The 15,209-nt window shown below is 45.4% G+C and overlaps 1 protein-coding gene and 1 long non-coding RNA gene across 3 annotated transcripts in view; both read left to right on the top strand.

The window, feature by feature from the left end:
- The window catches only part of CACNG3 (calcium voltage-gated channel auxiliary subunit gamma 3), a 68,677-nt gene that overhangs the window by 7,463 nt on the left and 46,005 nt on the right, over positions 1-15,209 (top strand). The window lies entirely within an intron of this gene.
- LOC310748799 lies at positions 2,803-6,261 on the top strand. The gene is made up of 3 exons (XR_014541367.1): positions 2,803-3,863; positions 5,245-5,329; positions 6,008-6,261. It is a non-coding gene; the product is annotated as an uncharacterized lncRNA (long non-coding RNA).

The raw sequence follows: 15,209 nt of genomic DNA, 5'->3' as shown, positions 1-15,209 counted from the left end.
CCACCAGGATTCCTGACCCACCTACCTTGCATGCAGAAGATCCCAAAGGCATCTCTATGGCTGGGAGAGATCCCTGCCTGAAGCCCACAACTGCTGCTGCCCATCACTGTCAACAGTACTGAGCTCTTTGGGCCATAGGAATGCAGCTTCCTATGACCCCAAGTTCTTACAGCTACAGATCCTTAAGAACAACAGATTATGTTTCAGAACTCCAACAATAATATGGATTAAAATGGATGTCCCCAAATGCCTCAGCAAAGAAATGAGGTTTTGCCTGGAGCTGGAATAAAAGAAAGTGCATGTCAGACATACCTCTGACGGGAGGGCGTTCTACAAGCCAGGGACCATCACAGATAGGATCCTTATCAGGCTCAGAAAAAGGTTTAATTCTTCCACTGCAGGGTTTGAAAGAGCTTAACCCTGACTAGATCAGCGCTGTGCTCTTTTACTCTATTGCAGGGATATAGACTTCTATTGGTGTGTAGCAAGGGTGGTTTTTTAAAAACTGAACCAATTTTTATATCATTGCAGAAAGACATTTATTTTTTGTATTTTTAAAAATAATTGAAATATTACAACAGTTCACTCAGCTTTTTAACTCTGTTATCAAGCACTGCAGTTTTGCGTTCATTGGGTCAAATAGTTCAGTTATTCCGATTATTTCAATAAAACATTGAATATTATGATATTATTCATTATGAATTCATATAGCCACCTCATGGAAATGCATCTGGATGCAAGAATTATCCTTGTCGTTCTCTGAAGAAACAATATAGTTCGGATTCTGTCCAAAATATATACAGTGGTATCTCTGGTTACGTACTTAATTCGTTCTGGAGGTCCTTTCTTAACCTGAAACCGTTCTTAACCAGAGGTACCATTTTAGCTACTGGGGCCTCCCACTGCTGCTGCACCGCCACCACCGCCATGCAATTTCTGTTCTCATTCTGAGGTAAAGTTCTTAACCCGAGTTACTACTTCCGGGTTAGCGGAGTCTGTAACCCGAAGTGTTTGTAACCTGAGGTGTTTGTAACCCGAGGTACCACTGTAGGGGGGAAAGTAGATGCTGTGAGTTTTATTGAAACATGCTGTCTAAAATCTCTTCATGGAAAAATATTAGTGACTTTTAATTTGGGGGGGATCACCACATATTTTGGCAATAGTACATTTTGAATTGTTTGCAGATCCAGTGTTATATATCAGTTTGAAGCTTCACATCAAGCCTCCTCAACCTCCATGATCCCTAGCTAGCAAGACCAGTGGTCAGGTATGATGGGAATTGTAGTCTCAAAACATCTGGAGGGCCGAGGTTGAGGAAGCCTGTTTCAGATGCACTCCTTCAGATCGCTTTTGATTCATTCTTTTGTCTAAATTACTGAGTGAGAGAGTTGGGAGGGATTTATATGAAAGCAAATCAAGGGGGGGCGGGATGTGGCAACATCAAAAGGAATAGAATTTCCCAATATGTGATTTTTGTGAAGCTATTTGTATGCAATGGAGTCGGCAGCCTTCCCCAACTTAGTATCCTCCAGATCTTTTGGACTACAACTCCCATCTGGCATAGTCAGGTTGGTCTGTAGAATACTGGGTCTGATGGGAGCATTGCTCTCTGGCTATGGCTGATGGGAGATTGATTGATTGATTGATTGATTGATTGATTGATGCATTTGTATCCCATCTTTTCTTCCTCCGATGACCTTAAGGTGGCATACCTAGATCTCCCCCGCCTCATTTAATTTGCACAACAATGCTATGAGGCAGGTTAGGCTGAGAGGCAACGTTTGGCCCCCAAGATCACCCAGTGAGCTCCAACCTGTGTCCTTGGCATTAAGATATATTTACTATTTTCCCCAGACGGCATATAGTCAGATACCAGCAATACAATATTCTGAATATAACATATATTGAAATAAATTTATTTCACATTGAATACCCCCCCCCCAATGGGACAGGGAGCTTTCAGCCATCCAGAGTTGTGGCTACATAATTCTAGACTTAATTGTCTTGCAGGAGGCCCCCTTTCTATGGGGTATGAGTACATTACACACATTTTCCCCTTCCCCATCCCCTGCCATGTCATTCCATATTTTTGCATTTTGTTTTACATTGCATGTTTTTATCTAGTTTAGTATAATAAGTATGCTTAGTTGGGGAAGGAAACTTCAAAGCAGTTTACAAAAAAGATAAAACAATAAAATTATCAATAAGGAAAAAATAGCAAAAATAATTAAAATTATGAAAAGTTTTTTTAAAAAAACAGATTAAAACTTGCACCAGCTTTCTAAGCATCTGGGTAGGCTTGTCTAAACAAAAATGCTTTTAGCAGGCTCCAGAAAGAGTACAGTGAAGGTGCCTGCCTCATATCAATAGGCAGGGAGTTCCAAAGTGTAGCTGTGGCCACACTAACAGATCGATTGCCTTTACATTCCTGATACATTAGAGAGAAGAGTTTGTCAACCCCGATATTTATAAAAGAAATACTCTGAGCATGTGCAGTTTCACATTCAATTTTATTTTTTAACTGTTTTTATTTCATTCTGCAATATATAATAAACAAGAATGGTGACATTTCCATCATAGCACCATCATAGCTGCAGTATTTCTGGCTACAGCCCTGCACATGGAGCCTGCCACACATCATCCACTGAAGTGAACGGAGAATTCTGCATGTGCAGACATTTTGTGGCCACCCAAAGGGCAGGGAACCTCAAGACTTGAGGTCAAATGCGCCCCCCCACGCCTCTCTACTGGCCATCGGAACTCTCCCCAAGGCACAGCTTTTGCTGGCCACAAGTGGCTTTGCCTGGCTCTGATGTGTCCTTGAACTCTAATAGCACCTCTTCCTTGTCTGGATGGAAGATAGAGTGTGGTGGGTCAGTGTGTGTAGAAACTAGCCCATTGTACAAAGCTAAAATGCTCATTCATTGTTCTGCTCCCTTTCCCTTCTGGCTCCACCTACCTTGGGCATCTGGCCCTCGGAAAGTTGCTCAGAAGGCAATGCGGCCCTTGGCCTGAAGAGGGATCCCCGTCCCTGAAGGATACCACTGGTGCACATTCAGTTCTCTGGTTGCAATGATGTGGGTCTATAGGAATGTGGTTGTCAGAGGTCCTTGCCGTATATACCAGCCCTTCCATCGCTCAATTTTCCTCTGGCATCTCCCCAGCCCCAAGCTAAAGTTCCAGGGGGGAAACCCTTTTGTTTGGGCTTCCTCCATGAAATTATTATCGCTTTTATTTTTGATTGATTTGCACAATACCGTTCTAATCACACGCTCAAAATGTTGTACAGTAAAACCAAATCTTGAAAACAGCAGGAAGGATCACCTGCCACCAGTGATGCACTTAACCAGCCTCAGGCACCCCAGGAAAAGCCCTCGCAGAGGCCCAATATTATCCACTGTTTGGACTATAATGAACCAGAACTTGACACGGATCCAGGCTTGGGGGGGGCATGGAAGGTGCCAGCGGGAATCCAGGCTCACTCCTTTGATTAAGGCGGCCTCCCGCTGGGCTAAAGAACAGCTCCTGCCCGATAACTAGCGCCTTATCCCTTTGCTCATGTATATTGACAGAACTCAGCAATGGGTCAATAACAGGCTGCCAGTTCGGCGTCTGCTTGAAGACACACGATCTGAGATTTCTCTACAGCATTTTGAAAGATGGAGGAGAAGCGGAAGACACAGCAGACTGCCAGATTGCTCTGGCCTTTTCAGGCAGGCTGACAACTCCTGGAACATTTCTGATGACACTCCATCACCCTCGCTTCCTCTAATGAGTGCCAAAGAGTTTGGGAACAAAACGGGCCCACCACACAAAAAGAGGAGGGCACCACAGGGCTCCTGTTCCAGGCTGACTCTTGGGAGGTGGGCATACATGGCAACATTTCATTTTCTCAAATGTTTAGAGTCTTCTTGTTTTAAATCCTCTCTCTCTCTCTCTCTCTCTCTCTCTCTCTTTCTTTCTCTTCCTTTTTCTTTCTTTCCCTATAAAATCTAAATGATAGCTAGAGGTATATACTCCAAGTTTTGCCTAATGGGCAGGGATTGGATCACTGCTAAGCCTCTCTGTAAGAGTAAAGCTGAACACCGTATCAATCTATGAGACCCAATTGTGCTAGAGGAAGATTTAAGGGAGTGCCATTGGTTGTCACACTCTTGGCACTGACTTAGAATGGAAGGCGGAATGCTGGGAGGGGGAAGAGAATTGGTGTTGCACAGGGCGCTACTGAAATTTGCAAGCCCAAAATCCTCCACAGCTTGTGGATGATGACCCTTTTCCCCACCCATATGATGACAGGACTGGTGGGGGAGGACTGGACAAATTCATGGAGGAGAAAGGGCTATTGAAGCCTACTATCCATGTTGGCTATGTTCTGCCTCCACAGTTGGAGGCAGAAATGCTTCTGAATACCAGTTACTGGGGATTGCGGGTGCAGAGAGTGCTCTTGTGCTTCTGTCCTGCTTGCAGGCTTCACAGAAATGTATCTGGTTGGCCACTGTGAGAACAAGATGTTGGACTAGAGCCTGATCCAGCAGGCTCTTCTTATGTTCTTAAGGAGATGAGAGGGGCAGAGCTTGTGATTGCATAATGTGCCTGTAAAAGGGGCGGCATAAGTAAAGAGTATCCCTCGAAGTCAATGAAAGAAGAGCCCTACTTGAATGGCTGCCCCCTGCCTGAAACTAGACTGGCCAGGCACATGAGAGAACAGGGCTGCTGACCCTTTAATTGCTTCTTTTACACAACTATTAAAGGCATGGGAGCCCTGGACTCTGTTGCATCAGGACATTCAAACCTTTCTAACTGCAAAGCCACAATGCAGAAGATTCCCGTTCTGCAGCCAGTCGCTATACAGAAGTGTTCATCAGCCCTGGCGAGGAAACAGTTGACCAGAACATGGTATGGAGAGATGCTCTTCTGCCCCATGTCTGGGGAACTAGGAGTAAGTGAGTGGATACTTTAGTGATGGGGCATTTGATGATAGACAGCCCTGTTTAGGGAAGCTTTTGCTGTTTAATAGACCACTGTATTTTAATACTTTGTTGGAAGCTGCCCAAAGTGGCTGGGGAAACCCAGCCAGATGGGTGGGGTATAAATAAATTATTATTATTATTATTATTATTATTATTATTATTATTATTATTATTAAAACTTTGCACAAGAAACAAAAATACCCAGAAGCCAAGGGAACTTTCCCCCAAAAAGGATGGGGGAGAAAGGGTAGATAGATAACAGTTGCGTTCTCAGACCTTTTACAGGTGCTGCGATTCCAGACTTCAAATATAAATACTCTCAAGAATCGGCAACTCCAAGGACAAGAGGACCACCACAGGTAAAAAGCAGAGCCTTTTGCATTCCTCCCATCTCTCCTTTCACCCCCCCCCCCCCGACCTCTGCATGTCTTCCCCAGCCCTCCCATGCAATGCAAACCAAGGCATTCCAGCTTACCAACCCCACACCCTGGCTCAGCAAGGTGCAGCAGCATCTCCCACAAGTATGTCCTGTGCACAAAAACAGGGGATCTGTTGACTGCCGGGCCCCAAATCTAGATCAGTTCTTTCACTATGCACTGGCACAAACAAAGGGGAGCCTGGTACCATTGTAGGCGAACTATCTGCTGGGTCCTGTTTTTCCTAGCAGGATCAGAGCCAGGGGGCATGAAGGCCAAGCTCCAGGGCCACTCCTTGGGGCTTCTGGGTGAGGGCTGTTTCATTGGTGACAGCATCTCCCTCAAGAAGAGGTTTTTTGGATGCAGACCCCAGGCCACCTGCCAACAAAAAGAAATCATAGAACTGTAGAGGTACTTCCAAGGGTCATCTAGTCCAACCCCCTGTAATGCAGAAACCGAGGCTAAATGGATGGAACCTGGCAGATGACCATCCAACCTCTGTTGACTAGAAGCACTTGGGGGGCAGGACCCCCCTCCTCTGCTACTTCCCCAGGAGTTGTCTGCTGCAGCCTCTTCTCATTGCTCATTACTACCACTAACTATCCCCATGTCTCTCTACAGGCAACCAGGCAGCCCTCTGCACTCATGGAGGAAAAGATGTTCTCCACTCCCCAGTGCCATAGAGGCCACAAGAGAGGCCTAGAGCAGCAGCAGGTGACTCGTGAGATGCTAGATGTTCCTCTGTGGGGTCGTTACTTTTCCTGCTCTCGCATGAGTCCTGTCCCTTTCCGGAATGTGTAAGAGACAGGGTTGCAACCAGAGCAGCAGTACTCTATGACACTGCCAGAGCTCACTCTGCCATGGATGTCCTTCAATAAAAGACTTGATGATTTCAGCGTTGCCTTTGTTCTTAAGTAAATGAGCTGGTGCCTCCAGCACTGCCCCCTTCTTAGTCACCTCCCTGGTCTTCCCTATGGGACACGAGAGGAGGACCAGGAGATGTGCCACCACAGCAGAACGGGAGGTCTGCATGCTGGCTGTGGGTCTTGCTGCTGGAGCGTTGTCAAAAACAATGGCCGAGAGGGCTACATTCTGAATACAAGTTGCTGGAACCCTAAGGAAGGAAGAGTGCTCTTGTTTTGGGGAACTGCTGGGGGTTCCCTTTGAGGCATCTGGTTGGCCACTGTGAGAACGGATGCTGGACTAGATGGGCCATTGGCCTGATCTAGCAGGCTCTTCTTAAAAGCATTTGTGTGTGTTTTAATAAAAAATAGGACAGACTCTAAGTCTTCCATTCTCCTCATGTGGTTGTTGCCAGTGTGATAAGCCAGCCGGCAGAGCTGTATCAGTCACCCTCCCTAGAAGGGCTTCTGGAGAGGATGCCCTACAAATGCTGGCAATAAACTGAAGTTATCCTGAAATGCAAGGGAGGTGCATCTAAATATTGGGCATGGCACTTGACGGGGGAGGCCATTGGCCGTTGCATCACTCACTCGGATTTCCTGTGTCGCACTGCACTCTCTTGCAGGAGCAAACTGAACACCTTTTGTGGGCTTCTGTGGGCTGAAGATGCGTTGTTCCAGCTGAGGTCCTTCAGTACTGAGCTGTGTGGCTAGATGATTCATGTGGAGCTGAGGAGAGCAGGAGGAGGGCCACAGCTCAGCAGCAGAACATCTTGCTTTACATGCAGATGCCCCAAGCATCAATCCCTGAAATTTCTCAGTAGGGCTGGGAAAGACTGAAACCCTAGAAAGCCTCTGCCAGTTCATTTTGAACAATATTGCTGTAGGTGGCTGACACAGGATAAGGCAGCTTCCTCTTTTGTTCCTACATCATGGGCTAGACAAATTGCAAATCTTCCTATTGCGTGGCTGTGTGGTTACTGGCGCTCCTTTATTTAGCATATATTTGTTGTTTGTTTGTAGTTATAGTCCACCTCTTGCCAAAAGGTCCTGGGGTGGGCTAGGAAAATGTCACAATTCAAGCAAGCACCATTTTCAATCAAAATGCACCCCCCCCCAAAAAAAGTACACAGCAGCCAAAGTTAGCAGCACAGCAGGGCACAACAACACAGCAGGAGGAAAGGCACCCACTCAACTCATCATCAAAAAGCACACAGGGACCAAGTTGCACCTCAGAGGGGTGGTCATTCCACAGCCTGGGAGCCACCATGGAAAATACCTTCTCATTCAATGAGGAGCCCTGCATTCTAGTTCCACTCTTGTTATTTTTCACCCAAAATCATTGTGTGCAAGACATTGGAAGGGAACCAGTGATGCAGTGGTGAGAGCATTTGGACTAGGAGTTGGGAGACCAGGGTTCAAGTCCCTACTCAGCTATGAAGCTCAGCAGGTGACCTGGGGCCAGTCACTGCCTCTCAACCCCAACCTACCTCACAGGGTCGTTGTGGGGGATTAAATGAGGAGTGGGGGAGAACCATGTCTGCCACCTTGAGCTCCTTGTAGGAAAGGAAGGTGGGATATAAATGCAATAAGTGAAACTTGTTCAAGGCTGGTACTCAGGTCTACTCCCTTTGATTCCTTGCATCCTTGATATCCTTACACATTGCTCAAAGAGAGGAAATGTGTCGCTGGAAAAGGAGGGCACCTATTTGCATAAAATTTGCATGTGCTCATCTAGATGTATAGCTGCAAGTTGAGGAATAAGTGCTATCATTTAAATAGAAATTATTTAAATGAATTCCACCATCATAGGAACAACTGTGGTCTGCGCCTGCTCAGGGTGGCTGCCCGACTGATAACTGTTGATAAGCAACTTCAGGGCTCTCACCCTCTGCAAATCCTTAGCCTTCACTTTCTCCTTCTGCCGGACTTGCACATTTCGGCTGGAGTGTTCCATGCATGTTTAATGTGGGGGCAGTACTGGTGCGCAATCTCATGATTGGTGGGTTGCCAGGTACACTGTGGGAGTGTCTGTCAGTCGTGTCTCTACAGCTATTTTTGCACTTCTTGCTTTGCTCTCAGGAGCATGTAGGACTGCAACTACAGAATGCCAGCCGTTAGCTCTGGCATGGCAGCCACAGGCAAGCTGGAGCCACGGGAAATGCTTAAGAATCAAGCTCCATCAGAATAGAAGCTTTATCTTCCAAATAAAGCAAGCCAGTGCAGAGCAGTGGCAAAGAGTCTGAGAGTACAAGGTGCCCAGAGCTCAAATTCTATCTCAGCGCCTTTTTTCTCTTCTTTTCTTTTGCAAACAAGTGTTTTGAGATTGCTTTTGCTTTTTTTATTGATACAACAAAAAAAGGAAAACACAGATACAGAATTACACACAAGAATAACAATAAAAACAAAATTTTATTAACAAACAATAAAACATAAATTGGTCTTAGCACTATAGACCCGACCTCCCGTCTATTCCTTACTTCAGTTTCATATTACTTATTGCCAATACACACATTTATCATAATTTAACTTTTTCTTAATATATCTTAACTCGTATGTCTAACTTGCAACTATTACTGAAATTCCTCAAATCCTGCAACAGAGTATAAACTACTGTAATTATATTTCAAATATTCTTCGAAAACCTCCCATTTTGAAACAAATTCCTGTTTTGGATTATTCTTCATTTTTTCTGATAGACCATCTAATTCAGTGTATTCTGTCAGCTTTTGGGTCCATTCATGTATAGAGGGAATTTCAATACTCTTCCATTTTGAGATTGCATTTGCAAGTGCAGAGTTCTTGGAGCAGATGTTACATCCTGTTGTGTCAATTCAAAAGAGGACCGTGGAGGAGAGGGCTGTTGAAGGCTACTAGCCATGATGGGTATGCTCTGCCTCCACAGTTGGAGGCAGCAATGCTTCTGAGTACCAGTCACTGGGGATCACTGGTGGGGAGTGATCACTTGTGCCTAGGTCCTGCTTGTGGGCTTCTCTTTGAGGTATCTGCTTGGCCACTGTGGGAACAGGATGCTGGACTAGATGGGCCATTGGCCTGATCCACCAGGGTTTTCTTATGTTCTTATGACCACATTTTGTCCACATTCACCTAATACATTCCAAGCCCCATGATACCACTTCAAACAGCCGTGCTTCCCCCAAAGGACTCTGGGAACTGTAGTTTGCCAAGAGTGCTTAGAGTTTTTAGGAGACCCTCCCATTCCCCTCCCAAAGCTGCAGTTCCCAGAGTGGTTTAACAATCAATCCCTCTTCACAATAATTTTGGGAATTGTAGCTCTGCAGGGAATGGGGAGAATCTTCTAACAATTCTCAGCACCCTTAATAAATAAATTATTATTATTATTATTATTATTAATAATAATAATAATAATAATCATTTATACCCCGCCCATCTGGCTGGGTTTCCCAAGCCACTCTGGGTGGCTTCCAACAAAAGATTAAAAATACATTAAAACATCAGTCATTAAAAACTTCCCTAAACAGGGCTATTTAAATAAATAAATAGCAGATCCCATTATGCTTTGGTGGAAGCCATGGCTGTTTAAAGATGTATGATACTCATAGAATCATACATTAAATGCATAGTGCGAATGTGGCCTTTGTGTGACTTGACGGACTGCTGCTAAGCGCTGATGATCACCTGGGGGTTCTAGAACAGGATTCCCCAACCCGGTGCCCTCCAGGTGGTTTCGACCACAACTCGACAAACCTGCTGTACCTGGAACTGGGTTTGGAAAGTGCAGCTGAATGCGACAAAGCTGTGAGCAGCCTGAAGTAGCACCATCCACCTTGGACCTGCCATCCACCTGTCTAGAGTGAAAGACTAGGGTGATGCCTGCTGTTTCCAGGATCTCTTCTCATTGTGAAAACTTTGTGGGCAAGTTAAGAGTTTGTTTGGCCCCTGGTTGAGACCCTGGAGTCTGAAAGTGAAGGTGTGTCAGGAGGGAGATGATATCGATTAATAACTTCGTATTAATGTAACATTCTTTATATGTAACTGTGTATCTTTGTAATTAAGGGACGCGGGTGGTGCTGTGGGTTAAACCACAGAGCCTAGGACTTGCTGATCAGAAGGTCGGCGGTTCAAATCCCCGCGACGTGGTGAGCTACTGTTGTTCGGTCCCAGCTCCTGCCAACCTAGCAGTTCGAAAACACGTCAAAGTGCAAGTAGATAAATAGGTACCACTCCGGCAGGAAGGTAAATGGCATTTCCGTGCGCTGCTCTGGTTCGCCAGAAGCGGCTTAGTCATGCTGGCCACCTGACCCGCAAGCTGTACACCGGCTCCTTCGTCCAATAAAGAGAGATGAGCGCCGCAACCACAGAGTCGGCCACGACTGGACCTAATGGTCAGGGGTCCCTTTACCTTTACCTTTATCTTTGTAATATTTTGTTTAAGTTGTCTGTTGTTGCTTCAGTTCTTTGTACACTGCTTAGATATATTTTTAAATAACCAAATCAAACTCCCATCAGCCCCAGCCAGTGTGCTGTCTTAGAGCATGCTAAAAGTGTTTCATAGAAGCAAGGAATGGTCAAGTTGGAAGGGACCCCCCAAGGTCATCTGATCCAGCCCCCTGCCATGCAGGAATCGCAGCTCAAGAATCCCTGACAGATGGCCACCCAACCTCTGTTAAAAAACCTCCAAAGGAGGAGAGTCCACCAACATCTGAGGGAGTCTGTGTTACACTGTCGGACAGCTCTTACTGTCAGAAAGTAATAATAATAATAATAATAATAATAATAATAATAATAATAATAATAATTTATTTGTACCCCGCCCATCTGGCTGGGTTTCCCCAGCCACTCTGTGGGGCTTCCAACAAAGATTAAAAATACATTAAAATGTCACACATTAAAAACTTCCCTAAACAGGGCTGTCTTCAGATGTCTTCTGAATGTCAGGTAGTTGTTTATCTCTTTGACATATGATGGGAGGGTGTTCCAAGGGCGGGTGCCAATACCGAGAAGGCCCTCTGCCTGGTTCCCTGTAGCTTTGCTTCTCACATTGAGGGAACCACCAGAAGGTCCTTGGCACTGGACTTCAGTGCCCGGGCAGAACGATGGGGGTGGAGACGCTCCTTCAGGTATACTGGACCGAGGCCATTTAGGGCTTTAAAGGTCAGCACCAACACTTTGGTTTACTCAGGTTTACTCAGAATCGCCTTTCTTGGTATTTGAATCCATTGGTTCGGGTCCTGCCCTTTGGAGCAGCACAAAACAAGCTGGCTCAATCATTTCGGATAGTTAGATGTTTCTTCAGTGAACAGTGACAGTTGGTGGCTACTGAGAACACCCCCACATGTATTTGAATAGAAGCTGAAGAAGCGGGGGTAGGTATCTCCAAGTAGATCTGCTAGCTTTGGCAGAGATGTGTGTGTGTCTACGAAACTGATGTCACTTCCTAGCACTGTTAAGCCGGCTCCTTGTCTGAGTCCTCCCAACCCAACACTCTTAGCTTTTATTTTTTTTTTCAGATTGACAGCTATCCTGAGAAAGCAGGCAATGCCTACAAGGCCCCACTCAAAGGGGACCCCCTGAAATGAATGAATCATCTTTAGCCATGTCACTTTGATGGGTCTACTTTGAGTAGAACTAGCACAGGATGCAAAGCTTTGCTCTATCCCCACAAGGAAACCAACCCTGTAGCAGCTGCATGTCCAAACTGGAGGGGGGGTGGAGGGCATTCACCTGTACAGAATAGAAATGGGTGCTGCCTCAGTTTGACTTGCTATCTATTTATTCTATTTCATTTTATATCCTACCTTTTTCTCCAAGGAGCTCAAGGTGGCATACATGGTTCCCCCCCACACCTTTCATTTAATCCTCACAACAACTCTGCAAGGTAGGTTAGGCTGAGAGGCAGCGATTGCCTCCTACTCAGTGAGCTCCATGGCTGAGTGGAATCCTAGTCTAAACACTAACCACTATACCACACTGTCTCATTTGATGCATGAGCTTTGCCATCAGCCTTCTCCACTAGCAGCCTGGATGCCTGGCTGACACCCCACCCCACCCCCCAAGGTGAAAAGATCATAGGCTCAGTCTGTAAGTAATACTAAAATTGCATTACAGTGGTACCTCGGGTTACATACGCTTCAGGTTACAGACTCCACTAACCCAGAAATATTACCTCGGGTTAAGAACTTTGCTTCAGGGTGAGAACAGAAATCGTGCAGCGGCTGCGGGAGGCCCCATTAGCTAAAGTGGTGCTTCAGGTTAAGAACAGTTTCAGGTTAAGAACAGACCTCCAGAAGGAATTAAGTTCATAACCCGAGGTACCATTGTACTGTTTAAAATAAAATAAAATTTTAAAAAAATTGTCTACAGGTGTGATTAGCAGCAACAGAGGTGATCCTTCCCCAGCACCCAGAGCAGAAATCTTCTTGAAGCCAAAATTCAGAAATTTGGAATTTTGCTTATGGATTAGCCTCAGCCAGCTTGGAGGATCAGAATTCCAGGAAGGTCGTAGATGCATATGCAAATGAGGTGGTTGTGACATCACCAGCTGCACGCCACTTTGCTTGTTCCATCTCTCACCTCACATATATCAAAGCCCCTTTAGAAAGTTAGTGATGTAAGAGATCGCCTTGTATTTGCCCTGAGGGTGTATAACAAATGCAGTGTTAGGTGGCTGCCTTGAATTGGGGTGGAGAGAGGACCAGGGGTGTTGAAATACAAGAACGAGAAGCTGAAGATTCCATATGCTCTCCCCACCACCAAAGAATCCTAGAATTGCAGGGTTGGAAGGGATCCAAAATGACATCTAGTACAACACACCCCTCCTTTGCAATGCAGGAATCGCAGCTAAAGAATCCCTGACAGAAGGCCATTGGATGCATACAAAAAAAAACCAAGAACCAGCAGAGATTCTGCCAGAACAGCCAGTTAGGGGCCAAAGGACTCACTGAATGGCAGGGGGAGCGATCTTTTCCTGCCAGCAAAAGGAAAGCAAAGAGAGGGCAGCCTAGTCTCCTGTAGAAGGGAATTCCACAATCTGGGAGCGGCCACTGAGAAGGCCCTGTCCAGTGTACTCACCAAGCGTGACTGTGAAGGGCATGGGACCAAGAGAGAGGTCTCCCCAGAAGATCTCAAAGCCCAGGCAGGCTCAAATATGCTCCTATACGGTCCTTCAAATAGCCGGGACCCAAGCCATATAGGGCTTTACATTGAATAGTGTGCAGAAACAATAGAATTATAGAACTGGGAGGGTACCCAAGAGTCATCTAGTCCAACCCCTGCAATGCAGGAATCAATGCTAAAGAACCCCTGACAGACAACCATCCAACCTCTGTCCAATGAAGGCAAGTCCATCACCTTCTGAGGGAGTTCTACTAGATCCTTTTCCAATGTACTACTGGCAAACCAGGTGCCCCCATCTGGTGCAGCTGGTTGTTCCTGCCTAAGTCAGCTGTTGTTTCCTTGTGCCCTTTCAGCCACCTTCCTCTGCTGTTTGCTGAGCTGCTGTGATGCCATGGAATGTTCAGAAACATTCAAATTGCTTGAGTGATGAGTTGGAATATTGGCAACTTCTGTGGTGTTCAAAAAGAAAAGTCCACGCAGCAGGAGGAACTGCATGCTGGGGCAGATGGCAGTTGTCGTCTGAAAACCTCTGGCAGGTACCTGGTTGGGGGAGGCTGCGTCTGAGCTTTGCTGTGATGGGCTTGTCTTTCCAGAGGGGTTGTTCTCCTTGCTAGGTGCTTTTAAAAAATAAATAAATCATGAGAGTTGAACATTTGTGGTTGCATGACGCTTGGGTCACATACACACCATACATCGAAAGCACGTTTAATGCATGTCTAAGGCACATGGCTTCCCCCAAAGAATCCTGGGAGAACTGTTGTTTTACACACACACACACACACACACACACACACACACACACCCCGGGCTTCAGTTCATAACACCCTGAACAAACTACAGCTCCCATAATTCTTTGGAAGGAAGGAATGCTGAATGTGCTTTAAATGTATGGTCAGGGTGTGACCTGAGTGCACTGCACCTCTTTTCCAGTTGGGCGAGGCAATACCAATCTGCTATTTGTCATAGAATCATAGAATTGTAGAGTTGGAAAGGACCCTGAGGATCATTATTCTAGACCAACCCCCTGCAGTGCAAGAATATACAGCTGTCCCACACAGGAATCGAACCTGCAACCCTGGCGTTATCAGCACCATGCTCTAGCCTACTGAGCTATTTCATTTCTCTTTGTGTTTGTGCATTAAGCATCATTCATATTCTTTGTGTTTATAGCATGTTTGTTTGTTTGTTACTCGAGAGTTTTCCTTGCATTATTTAGTGTCAATATTGTTTACAGGCAAAACTATCCTGTAATCCTCTTGAATTGATATTTTTTGTGTGCTTGGACACTGTTCTAAGTGTGATTTTCTCGTGGGGAAAACAGCATAGAAATTAAAATATAATCTAAAACTGGCCCGGTATTCCTCTGCAATAGGCAAAGATGGAGACACACAGCCCTCGCAGCAAAGGCTCCCATCACAGGGCTAGTGCCAGGTTTGGGGGAGAGGCAAGTCAAATTGACCTCTGGTTAGCAGCAGAGAGAGAAATTCAAGTCGGTTTGCATTTAAAGGTAAACATGCCCAATTCACACTTTTTGAAACAATACATGAACCGAAACAGAGAACACCCTTCAAAATTCACACTTTGCCAAATTTTTCAGTGCCATTCAAGCAATATGTAGGAAAACGCATGCATTAGTAAAAAGACACACAGAAATGCATTCTACTAGGGGGAAATGGCTTTGCAAAAATATATACCAATTTGCATACAATGTTTATGAATCTTCACTGAGATTTTTTTTCTTTTTAATAACAAACCGAAGTGGAAATGTGGAGAACTGAATTTAAGATTGGACAAATGAAAAATGGAGAGAAACTGGAACTGAT

This window comes from Podarcis filfolensis, assembly GCF_964270895.1.
Source record: "Podarcis filfolensis genome assembly, chromosome: 14".
NCBI classification, from domain to species: domain Eukaryota; kingdom Metazoa; phylum Chordata; class Lepidosauria; order Squamata; family Lacertidae; genus Podarcis; species Podarcis filfolensis.
The sequence above is the reverse complement of the archived record's forward strand: the minus strand, read 5'-3'. Positions and strand labels throughout refer to the sequence as shown.